This window comes from Anopheles gambiae, chromosome 2, assembly GCF_943734735.2.
Source record: "Anopheles gambiae chromosome 2, idAnoGambNW_F1_1, whole genome shotgun sequence".
In the NCBI taxonomy this organism is placed as follows: Eukaryota; Metazoa; Arthropoda; class Insecta; order Diptera; family Culicidae; genus Anopheles; species Anopheles gambiae.
Window position 1 is genome coordinate 49,071,954 of NC_064601.1, and position 12,813 is coordinate 49,084,766.

Sequence of the window (12,813 nt, forward strand, 5' to 3'; positions counted from 1 at the left end):
ATTGTCATCCAATTAAAATACCATATTTTTTTAAAGTAAAAGTAGAGGAACACGACATAACCTGTTCCTATTGAAAATTAGAAGAGTCGGGCATCTGCAAAAAAATGCTAAAAAAGTGAATGGGTTCTTCTATTTACCACACAAAAAAGGAAATGCAAAAAAGGGTTCTGGAGTGGAATTTATTGAACCCAATTAACAATTATGTACGGCAACGAATTAGTAAGCGCAACACAAATTAAATTTGTAAGCAGCAAAACGGTGAAAAGGGCTAAAAACCGAGCACACACTCACCTGACTTGACGATGTGTTTTATATCGTTAGTGTTCCGTAAGAGCGTGCACTTGGGCATCAACAAACCGGATGTTATTATTTTTTCGTTTTCCTTTCACACACAAAAAGAGGACGCGCTCTTTTCACCACCAGGCGTCTCCATTGGCCGCTGCACGTGCCATGGTGTGACCTGACTTCATTCATACGTGGTACCGGAGCTCTGAAACGACCCAGACCATCATCGTCATCGTCTGTCAGTGAGTGCCCTGTAATTAGTGCACAATGTTGCTGTCTCGTTCACTCGCTAGAGTTCTTGTGAGGATAATTGTCGTATGGCTTGCTTTCACCGCTACACGCAGTAGGCAGAATCATTGACGATTGCAAACCTCTGTCCGCCAGACATGAGCGATAAAGGTGAAACACTCACGATGAGTGACCAGTTTCCCCGCTCCCGTGAAAGAGTGCCCGTGTGTAGAATGGTGAGTGGCTTGGCACAGTGACAGTCATAACATAAACAACTGCCCCACGATCTTCCAAGCTGCTCGGAACACCGTCGCTCACACTCACACACTCCCTATTGCCAATTTCAATGGCAGCATGTGCGAACGCACACTAGCACATTGCTAGCGAGTTGGGGATGATTGTGAGCGGAACGGACTGAGCTTGGGGGGAGAGAGTTTGCCACCGAGTCCCCGAGACTGTCGCGCTCAGGCGTGTTTGGAGTTGCGGCCGCAAACGGTCGGACGCCACCGACACACCGACACGCGATGATGATACGCCAGTTCCGATGGAGGGGTCTTTGAGGGCGCATCTTCCCCGAAATGATAGTGTTCTGCTTGGCACGTGTCCAATCGTCTCGCCCGGATTGCGTTTGCTGCTCGTACGGTTGTGAGAAAGTAAGCAATACTACCTTCACCTTTCGCTTTGTGTTGCGATAGAAGACGTTAGAAAGAGTTTAGCTTAGACAGAGTTTTGAAAAGTGTACTTTAGCTCGTTTAGTATGCAAACAGTGATGACTGTTAGTTTTGTTGTGTAGGTACGGTGGTGCGTGGGGCTCTTACAATTATGTCGCCTGGTGTTTGACCCGGGGGTGACACCACCAACTCAACTCGGGTGTGACTCAAGGTGGATGAGTATTCTCAGTGGAAAGGCAAATGCATTGAAATGACGTTCTAATTTGTCCCAGTAAAAAAAAAACGTACAATAAACTATTTTCTAGATGACCAGAAACCACGACAGAGCGTCGCGAAGTGTATTGCGTCAAAATTCGTCTATAATTACATAAAAGGGCAACTTCAAGCAAACTGTAACCTCAAACGGTTACGACGATGTCCTCTCTCGGTGACGATTGGGAAGCGTTCCCATCATTTGCTTGAGATGAGCTGTGTATGTGTGTTTCTGTCTGCGTTTCACCTTCCGCCCCTTTGTTGCTATTCCCTGTGCCGTTTCCTTTAGCCGTTTCCTGCACCAAACCGAGAGTCGTAATCTGCTGCCGTAGCTGTTCACTCTCTTTGAGCTGGAACTGTGGAGACAACACAAACCCCCGAGCACGCTCCCGGGATGAGTGACGAACGTGTCGGCGTGAGTGCACGCGTTAAAAGGTGGCTTTGCGATAACGCAACGCACAGCGCGCGCGGGACTCGGGCAGGCACATGGTAAATATTGACAAACGGGTCGATTGCCAATCGGTCAGCGTCAGTGATCAAGTGCAGCTGTGGTGTGCTAGTGGTGTTGATGAATTACAGTGCGCGGCTTCATTCCTCGATTCTGGGCTTCCGTGAGTGCGAGTGTGCGTGATTGTTAGAGAAGCGTAAGAAAACGTGCCGATCGTCAGCTGGAACGGTTGTGGCAGAGCTGCCATCGCAAAATTGTGTACCAATAAATAGTGGCGTTGTTTGTGCGATTCAAAGTGCTCTATTGCGTAAATTGTCAGCCAATCGTTTGGATCCATAGAATGAGCGGCACAGAGAGAATGAAAGAAAGAGAGAGAGAGAGACGAAGAGAGAAAGACAGAGAGAAGGAGCACAAGAAAGGTTGAGAGAGACAACCGCCAAACGGTTGATTAGTCCCACGACAACGACATGACAGTGACAGCAAAACAATCAACTCGATCAGCCAAACAAACACACAGACACACACATACACACACACGCCTAGCGGCTCCCATTTCAATGGGGTTTGAGTTGGACGATTGAATGAAGGAGTGACGCGCATCAGTTTGCGGCTTTCTGATTAGCGATTGGCATCGGTGTTCGGCGTTAAGCGAACTGCGAAACGATACTATTAAACAAATGACCCGGGCGACAGATGGGACGCACACGATTGATCAAGGGAACGATCAAACGATCGATTGAAATGAGTATGCTGTCTGTCGTTTGCGGCCACTGTGAGCTGATTCATTGTTGGGTCAAAGTAAATGAAACATAACGAATTCCATGCACAGAAGAACAGTTTCCATTGTTCAATATTAGGAGCCATTTCATTGGGTTTTATTAAGCATGGCTTGTGAAAGTCTGTTACTTATATGACTTTTTATAATATTGTACTGTCTTTTCGTAGTATTCAGTTTGGTATTTTCTCTCCCACCATTGTTTTTCTTCTTCTCGTTTTACGTTTTAAAATAGTGTTCTAGAGCTAAGAGTGATTTTATTCTTGGCATACATTGCATCGCTATTCAAGACAATTCTTTGAATTATAACGTAACGTTAATGAAATGAAATCCGAAAAATAACGCTTTTATTGTGTACAAAAAAAGGCGTATTGATGAAAAGTTTTATTAAGAATAATAGAAAAACTTAACATCAATTTGTGTTAAATTGTACGTTTGTACTGCAAAAGCAAACTAGCAGCAATTTCGTAAGGATTTCGCTATGTCTTTGGGTGTATCGAAGTCGGTTAAAAATAGAGCGTTACAATGCGTTTTACATATTGCAACCGTTAAATTTTTCGTTACGATGGTATTTTTTGTGTCAGGAACTGGCCTTATAAGAACGCATAAAACGCAAAACATGGAAAAAATATGTTTGTAATAATTTGTTTTATGTAAAAAATTGTCATTTTACCATAATCAATCGTGTCGGTTAACATCAATCAGGTCAGTCAACTAATGAAGCAAAATGTTCAAATTCATGCTAAGCAATCAAGAACAAGTAATGGACAGAGTATTTACGAGTTTTACCAACGAGCTCTATTTTTTACTAATATAAAATGCTTGCGTCCTTTCTGTGTGTCTAGTTTCACCCACTGTGTACAACAATGTATTTACAGCGTCACTCGGTAGTATTCATAGCACTCGCGCCACTCATGCATTCTGCAGCAGTGAGATCCATCCCAGCGGAGAAAATCACTCACCGGACAGCAACATCACTCTAGCATACTTTGAGTGGGCTACCATTTTCCCCTAACTTGGCATTTATTTTCCTTTGTTTCCTTGCCAACAGTCCCGAGCAGCTGTGTTCTACTGCTCGCATACACTCTTGCACAAAAACAAACCCACCAACCAATAAAAAAATACCTCCAATACTCTAACTCTCTCGCTCTACTTTGCTCTCCATTTTGCCCTCGCACTTGGAAGGGAAAAGCGGGAAAAGCCAGCCCTTTAGAGAGCGAACGGCGCCAACCCACACGCGAAAATCTCACCTCGTTGCTCACCAAGTGCGCACACAGGCTGGATCCACACACTAGCATGGAGCTTACGGCTCGGGCCAGGTTAGACTCGTGACAGCTTCCGACCGAAACGGTGGTGGTTTGCACTGCTCGCCAATGCTGTTAGGGTTTTCCGGTGTACTTGTGTACTGGTGGGCAGAATTATACAGTGCACAATCGTTCTACCATCCTTACCCAGCGTCGTCGTGGCCGTGTGTGCGGTTGTGAGTGTGTGTGTGTGTTTAATGTGAGCATTTAGCCCGTGGCAGACGCTTGCTGAACGACGGCCCTTTGCTCGGATGAACGAGGTAATACCGCGGCGGTTTTGGGCTGGTAAGCCACTGGCAAGCCAGCTGGCGTGTGGGAAGGAGGGTGCGTGTCTAGGCGCCGATCCGAGGACGAGGTCAACCGTGCCGAAATCCATTGATCCCCGGGCAAAGCCGTGTCGCGCATAGTGTGCAAACCGATCGCCCGTCGGGGCACGTGTGCTTAGGTTGTGTGTGGCTTTAGGTGTTTGTCTGTAGCAAAAAGGAGCCAACCTACGGTAGAAAAGTGGTGGGTTTACCAAAATGAAAAAAAATGTATTTAAATCGGTGTGATTGAAGTGTTTCCGTTTTTTACCACTTTTATCTCGTGTGTTTCGTGTGTGTGTGTAAATGTTATTTGCGTTGGTTTGTTTTACTTTTAGTTAGATTTTTTATATCCCCTTTCATCCCTCTCCCAGATAGTGTACACTTGTAACTTGGTGTGTTTGTGATACAGTTCCCGGTCGGTTAAGCGTTTGCAAATTGGATGTGGCTGAAAATTAAAGTGATGGTTTAGCTCGCGGCGTGTGGTGTCGTTGTCGCCGTCATTGTAGTGGCTGAATGATGAAACCGAAAGGCGAACCGAAGCTAACCGGGCTGAAAGGAAAGTGATTTTCTGTGTACTTGAAAGCACCAAGCGGAAGCACATCCTGTGTGCGTTCGAGAAACAAGAAGAAGCACCCAAAATCGGTAAGTGAAAAACAGGGGGTTGCAAGACAGAATGAGCGCACCGGAGATTGAAGTTGATTGCCAGGGGCGGGAGGGGTTGAATGAAGCGAGGCGGCTGGGGCTCGTTGAAGAGAAATGTCGTTCCCTTTTACCCCAAAACTCCTCGAGCGCGTGGAGATGGACGGACGCCCGAAGAGCGCAAAAGATAAATTTTCACGCTTGAAAGATTATTTACAGTGGAATGTTTTTGCCCCCAGTGCGACATTCCATTGTGCGTGGGAGTTTGGCATTCCAGCCAGTGGGTTCTTTTGCTTTTATTTCGACGCCCAGAGTTTGTTTGTTTGCTGGCTGCTTCCCGTTCGCCGCTGCGGAAATGAAATGGATGCCTTGTGCGTGTGCTTTAGTGTGTGTGCGCCTCCGACTGCGGTGGGAATGGGCACAGTTGACAGAATTTTCCAAAGGAATATAAAATAATCAAATAAAAAATATGTATTTATAAATTGGCTGGCGCCAGTTGGCGCCGAATATCGACCGGAATGCTTTCAGACCGCGAGGGAGAAAAGGGGGAGAATGATTGTGTGTGAGCGGAACACGTGACAACAGATAATGCTCGTCTACAAACAACCACGTGCAAGTGTGCGATGGAAGCGCCCAGTACTTTATGGCATACGCATGGAGGTACAAGTACTGCAGGGTTTACAAGTACTTCCTCGTCGCTCACAGTTGCTCATTACACGCAGCGGTCGGGGTTGCAACAGTGCTTCGAGATGAAAGTAAGCGAACAAGGTGAAGTGGCTGTCTAGATGAAGGCGAATTGTTAGTACTACCGGGTGCTTCTAAAACGCGATAAATGGACCAAATCTTTCCGCTTGTCAGTACTTGAACCCACGATAATCTTAATCAAGTATTTTTACTCGTTTAGCTTTAATCTAAGTTGTTTTGGACGAAAGGGCCGTCTTGTAGCAGGCATTTCAAAATCACTTTTGTGGATAAAGTAAACACATACAGTCGGTACTCAATAGTTGAACGCTTACTAGTTGACATGCTTTTAAGTAGGTTGTTTGACAGTTGCCTGACAGCTAATCTAAAACGCTCCCGTTTTTCTGAAAAATCCCTTGTAAACTATTGAACAAAATGTTTCATATGGAATTGGTTTAGGCTATAAAGCACACATTCTTAAATATATTACAGTAAAACTTTCATGAAACATTCCGTACACGCTTTAATTACCTAGCTACAAAGTTTCAATAAACCTAATAAACCATTCAATTTCCTCCAGCTTTTTTGGATCGCTTCTTTCCAGTCTAATCAAGAACTTTCTTCTGGGGGATGCAAAGAAAAAAAATACACAAAAAGCTTCAAATCTAATTTACGCGCGCGTAAATTATGCGCAAAACATTAATTTAATAGAAGCAAAATGCTATTGTGTTACCTTCATCATTCTATTACTTTTACCTGTTCATCCGCACGTAGACTTAGAGTTAGTATTTTCTTTTTAAAAAAATAACAACAACACACAAGCACGTCAGTTTCATTACACCCAGGTGGCAGTTTTAGAACAGCAATCTACCAGCGATGCAAAATGGGAACCAAAAATCTATTCCCACCTCAGATGGGCGGCAGCAAACGGTACAAATTAAGTGCGGCCAATGTGGCCACCGCCATCCTCGTCGCCTTCGTCCCTCTAAAGGGTGCTTTTGGGACAGAATAAAGATTAGCATTACGGCTTCGGTAACTGGTTCGGTAACTCAAGTGCTCTTGACACCGGCAAACGGTATAGGCGTTTCGGGGGAGGGGATCTCCCTTTGCTTTGTAACGGGCTCTCCGGGCCAAACAATGACGGTGTCTTTTACGACGAACCGGTCCCCGTGCTACGGGCATGGGATATGTTGGTGGTGATTTAGTTCTCGCACGCAGTCAACTGTCTTCATGTGGCGCTTCCCGAACCACACGCCACCAGGTGGACCAGTCAATGATTGCAGCCCGGTTGAAAGGTGTACCGGGACGAGCTAAAAGGTTGGGCATAAAGACAACGAAAAAATAGAGACATCTAATCGCTCTGGGATCGAGGGACGGCTGACTTTACCTTTTGTTGCTAGTGGTATGTTGAGAGCGAGAGAGAGAGAGAGAGAGAGAGAGAGAGAGAGAGAGAGAGAGAGAGAGAGAGAGAGAGAGAGAGAGAAAAACAAAATAACAAAACAAACACAAAAGGTGGCTTCAGAAGCTTAGAAAAAAACGCTACGGAAAAGCGTCCCTGTGTGTGCGTGTGGTAGAGAACTTTCGGCACCTGGTGCAGCTGTTGTTTTTATAACGCACCTTCTATATGGCACCACAACAAACAAGGTGGGTGTAACAACGTAAGGGGAGCTTTATGTATGTGTTGTTGTCGTTGCTTTGTTGCTGTGCCCGACAAATGGCTTTACCAGGTCTTAAGCGACGGATGTTACACTGACAGAGGCCATCACCGCATACATAAAGGCGGCGAGCAAAAACAAAACCCGGTGCGCCTCGTGCGATGGATTTTTCCGTGGCGTGTTGGGAAGGGATCTTTTTTTGTTTGTTTGTTCGGCTTCACCCATTGTACGGTTTGGATTCGGCGGTTTGGAGGGATTTGATCAACAGTTGAGTAAAGCCAATTGAAGTCGAAAGATTAAATTGCGGGATGGCAAGACCGTAATGCTGGAGCTGGCTGAACGAAAAGCTTATTCTGTTGTGGGGTTTTTGTACGAATTATTTCATAATGCTTTTGTGGAACAACAATCGTGAAGTAATAAATACGATTGAACGTTTGATCTACATGTAATGGGAAGCGAATTATAAAAGGCTTCGGTTATGTATGTGTATACGTGCCTGTGTTCTTCACCATCGCTTCACCAAGCGCTACTATTTTTTACGAATTTTATCGCCCACGGGTATCATCATTTCACCGAAGACTAAATCATTCATCCACATTAACCGGCCAAACAAAACGAACCAATAAACGAAAACGAGGCACTGCGAACGTTTGCAAACGATTGCGTTGTCGTGTCGGTGCTATGCTGCTGCCGGTACGTTACTTCCTCCCAAATAGTAGACTTGTAGACGACCACTGTTGGCGCATGGGAGGATGGTACGTTAAACTGACAAAGTTTTATTCCATTTCCACCCTCCACACAACGCTGCTAGGCCTTCTAATGACAATCGAATGACCAAACCGGGCGCCTCCACTGGTCACCGGGGTTGCCTAACGCCTAAATGGTGTGCCCATTAAATCTGTATTTTTCGTTATCAGGCAAAGTTGGGGCATGTCTATGGTTGCACGGTAGCTTGGTGTCTGTGTGTGTGGAGGGGGTTTGTGTTACCTTGCCTAGCTTGCAAGTCTTTAGGAGAATTAAGTCTTGCCCCCATGCTCAGAGCATCGAGCGTGTTATCTCGCGACCGGGAACTTGCGGCCGGCTTTTGCAAACATCCCGAATGCTCGAAATCGATTTTAATCCATGCGGCTTGTCCTCTGCCAAATCCATGCCCGCCGGCAAGCAGAAGGCAGACCAGAACCGGAGTTTTGATGCCCTCGAGCAATCAAACTCGGCGGCATAGGATTATCATGGGATTTCGTGGGAGGGTCATAAATTTGTAAATGGTGAATCAGTGCGCCTTGGATTGTGTGTTGTACTGGGCAGCGGGAAACACATGATGGAAAGTTTTGTCTCGGGGATGAGTGGTCCGATGTGGACTGGCGATGATGCTGGTGGCTGACATGATAGTTTGCTCGGGATTGGTATGAAAAGTTCGAGTTCGTCGTGTTGCGGATGGATTTAGTTCGGTCTGCGACAAAGTTTTACTGATTGCCTTTCGATAGCGTAGTGGCCTTTTGTAAGCCGTTGCGGGGAAATGGGATTTATTGGTGGGTCTTCTTTTTTATACCGCATGCAACGGGATTATGGAAATGTAAGGCTCGTTGTTCTAGGCTTTGGAAAAAAGTAAGTAGAAACCCGTGATTACCATCATTGTGTTTTTAGTTCATCTGGAGTTGTTCAAGCTTTCGGCGTTTTTTGAAGAGCTTATAGTCTTTTTTATGACATTAGGTATATTATATATAGAAAATGTGTGACTCTTGAATAGCTAGACAGTTTTTGGCATTGAGTTTCCAGGCTTTATATAAGTATGACGCAAAAAGTGATGTAGCGATCTTGTCACTGATTGCATTGTAGATATATCGTTGTTTTTCGAGAAATATATCTTTTGAGTGGGTGGACATATGAGATACATGTATATAAGCTATATGTAGCCACCACCAGAATATATAGATCAGGACATATAATATAGATACAGAACATATACGTAAAAGGTAAGCCATCATCGTTCAGGACATACTTACAACCTCTGTAAACTCTTCAATTATATTGTATTGAAAATCGAATAATTTTGAGATTTGAATATCCAACCAAAAATATTGAATAATTATGCTAATGAATAGCTAACCATATAAGATTTATTCCAGAATAATTGAGATTAATTACTTTAAATGTGGTTCTCTGCAAATTTAAATAAGCTCTTGAAGTATACAGGAATTTGACAATAGGGTTAATGTTTTTTTAATTCTATTTTACCGGCGTTTAAGTTCATGTTTATATTGGTGTATACCTAATTTGTAACCCCACAAATAAACCAATGTTTTGATTTCTGCTATGATATTGAACGTAAGCAATAGTCAAAAATATATTTTTAATTGTGTATTTTCGATTAAATAACTAGGAATTTATTATTGGTAAGAATAATTCTTTGCTAAGCTACTACAGTGGAATCCCTCATAACGAGTACCCCTAATAACGATTTTTTTTTTTGCATAAGAAGCAAATCTAAATGCTCCTCGAGTACCCCTCTTAACGAGTAAAATCTCGCATAACGAGTCATTTCATTTTTGTTCCCGATAAGAAATTATGATCGTTTCGAGTGTTTCAATACTAAGAATTGTTAATTATCGAGCTATTTTCAAAAGAAGCAGGTATAAGTGTGAATGAAAAGTATAAGGTAGGTGACACATTAACACACACTGCCAATCCAAAACTCACGAGGTCATACAAAAAGCGAAAAAGCCGGTCTACACGACCAGATACCTCTATTGAGATCAGAAAGGGGAGCTCAGAGTTTTGCTGCGCTTATCGACAGATGGAGTAAGTCAGATAGTGTCCTCAGTTTAATTGCACCGTTTCTTTCCTTCTTATTTTACAATATTGGAGGCTCTCTTCGGCTTCGGTCGTGAAAGTGAGCAGGACGTGGATTTTTGTGTGTAGTGTACCTCCCCAAGAAGCACAAGTGTGAGGTGTATTGATGAGTGTGTTTTTTTATGCATTCTCGATCTACATGCTCATGAAGGCGAGAATTTCGATACTAAGAATTGATCAATGCATTACTGTTGCCATTTGGAGGTGTGCCGTGTGATTGTGATGCATGTAATCCCTATGTACCCTCTACATTTCTTGACTTGGTACCAATTATTTCACTTTTCATATAAATTGTATGAAAAAGAGCCTCCCGTATAACGCATTTTTTGCATAACGAGTGAGCCATTGGAACGGATTAAACTCGTTATGAGGGGTTCCACTGTAGAATGTTTCATAGTTCATAGTTATGGTAAAGCTACACCAATCAAATAAGAAATCATGAAAACGTTGAAGACAATGTGATCTAAATTTAAGGAAGAAAATATTTAAACTTCTTCAATAAATATAATTGTCTTGAAATATTTTATAGTACATTCGGCGACCATTGTTTGTATTCAAATATAAAGAATTGTACTCCGAGTTTAAATTATGTAGGCAGTAGTTTTTATTGTGTGATGTATTATTACTTATTTTAATGGGCATGTTTAAAAAGCAATAAGAAATGCTTATTCATCTTTTTCATTTCTATTTGTTTTCTTGAAGATCTGAAAATTATTGCTGAAGATAACATAGATAATTTAAAAGAAGAAAGATGGTTTTCATACATTTTAGAATAACATTGAGATTTTTATAGTTCCAACAAAATTTGTTTCAAAATTGACTCGAAAATTGTTAACATTTTTAGGAATTTATATAAAACGTAACAAAATCTAGGATCCCTTTCCTGAGAACCTTGATTGTTAATTCAAATCCACACCGATTTTGCCACTAAACTTTCCAATCAAATTCCACAAACCTTTCGCTTCAATAATTTTGTTTCGATCTCGATTCTTGATTAAGAGCCAAAGATTCCAAAACCGACCAAACCAATCTGTGGCAACATTTTCCTACACTCTCTTCCCTGAAACGAACGCGCACCGTAACAGCACACCGGAAATTTTTCCGACCATCAGTACCACCACATTTCGTATCGTAACGTCAATTATAGCAATTGATCAACCGTATAGAAAACCGCACAGTTTGACAGGTGATGTCCGTTCTCTAAAATCGCCGGTACAAAATTTGTGAATCTTGTTTAGATATTCCTAAACTCTAGCGGTGCTGGCGTATGATTGATTTAGATAGCAATACGAGCGACTCCTTCCTGCAGTGACCAGCAAAGGTGACAAAACGTAAATTCTTCATCCTTCCCGGAATGAACGCGTGTGGGCGCATTTCGATGTGGATGCGGAAATGAAATTTGCAGTGATTGAAGTTACCCTCACGAGTGAAAGCCAACATAGCCAACTGGAACGGGAACGAGAGCGGGCCCGGAAATAGGAATGCCAAACTGTCTGACAGTCGTCATAATGGAGTGCGGGGTTTGCGCTTTCTCTAGTTGTTGTCTTTCCCTTCTACTTCTACTTCTACTTCTGCCATTCCAGAAACCGATACGAGAAACCCCGAACAGAACAGAACGAATGCCAAATGTGTCCCGGAGGGCGATGCGCCGGCATCTTGTTTCAGTTATGAATGATTCTGTTATGCAAATGGGAAGCGATCCAATTTGCATACTTACATCGTTGTGCAAGCATGGATACTGAGTGGGACTCCACTCCGCAAAACGCATCTTCTATTTAATGGAGCTTTTCGTTTTGGCTTTTTTGTTATTTTTGCCTAAGAATGAACCCACGAATACTTGTTCCCGTCGACTGCATCGTCACTGGCGGAAAAGGCGAAAGTTGAACATAAACTTTGCCTTTCCATTCGAGCCATCCATGGAAAGCTGGGAATGAGCACCCCAAACACGGTGGATTGTGTTAGCTTAGTGTGCAGAAAAACAGGAAATGAAAATGTTGTGAAACGCAACGCAAGCTAGTCCAATTATCCCTCCTGCGTCGCGGATGATCAACTTTGCTGGTGATAGCTCCATTTTTCGAGGGGTTTCCGTTTATTTGAATTGGGTTTCATTTGCCGTTGGTGGGTCGTCGTGTCGTCCCGAAAAATAATCCCGTATTAGCCTCAGGTTTCGAATGCGGATTCGTGAGGATTCTTTTGCTTCCTTCGCTAACAGTGCTTTTTTCTGCCTTCTTTCACTGCCTTGCCCAGACTCGAAGGAGATTTGATAAATGAATCACATTTGCGTCCAGTAACAAGTAACGAATATGCGCACGTTTATGGCGTGGTATCGATTGAGCCGTTCGTTTGTGGCGGTCGAGGTCGTTCCTCAATCCCGGCGAAGCAGGGATACCTGTACCGCTCCAAATCTGGATAACCGGTCCATAATTGACTGGTTTCAATCATCCGATACTCAACCCTGGTGTGGAGTTTCTGCCAAGAAGGGCCAAAGGGCGGCATCACTCACCGCGTACAGAAATCGAACCGCTCCAACGAGTCGAACCCTCGCGCCCACACGTGTTGCCAAGGCTCGAGATTGGCTCGCAGAGTAGCTACAGCTAGAATGAATGTGGCTGAATGCAAACATTCCTTATCGTCCTGTGTGTTCGGATTTTCCCCGCAGTGAAACTGGGAAAAAGGGCAGAGAGTTACCGTTGCCGGTGACACTTGATATGTTTATTTTC

The 12,813-nt window shown here is 43.5% G+C and overlaps 1 protein-coding gene across 8 annotated transcripts in view; it reads left to right on the forward strand.

The window, feature by feature from the left end:
* Positions 1-1,008: 1,008 nt before the first annotated feature.
* Positions 1,009-12,813, forward strand: part of LOC1273943 (cGMP-specific 3',5'-cyclic phosphodiesterase) — a 52,905-nt gene continuing 41,100 nt past the window's right edge. Inside the window, exons 1-2 of one of the 8 annotated variants that reach the window (XM_061650949.1) lie at positions 1,009-4,470; positions 4,640-4,910. The gene's annotated coding sequence lies outside the window, so the exon portion shown is untranslated. The remainder of the gene's footprint in view (positions 4,471-4,639; positions 4,911-12,813) is intronic. The other 7 variants (XM_061650948.1, XM_061650950.1, XM_061650952.1 and 4 more) reach the window with 7 other exon arrangements.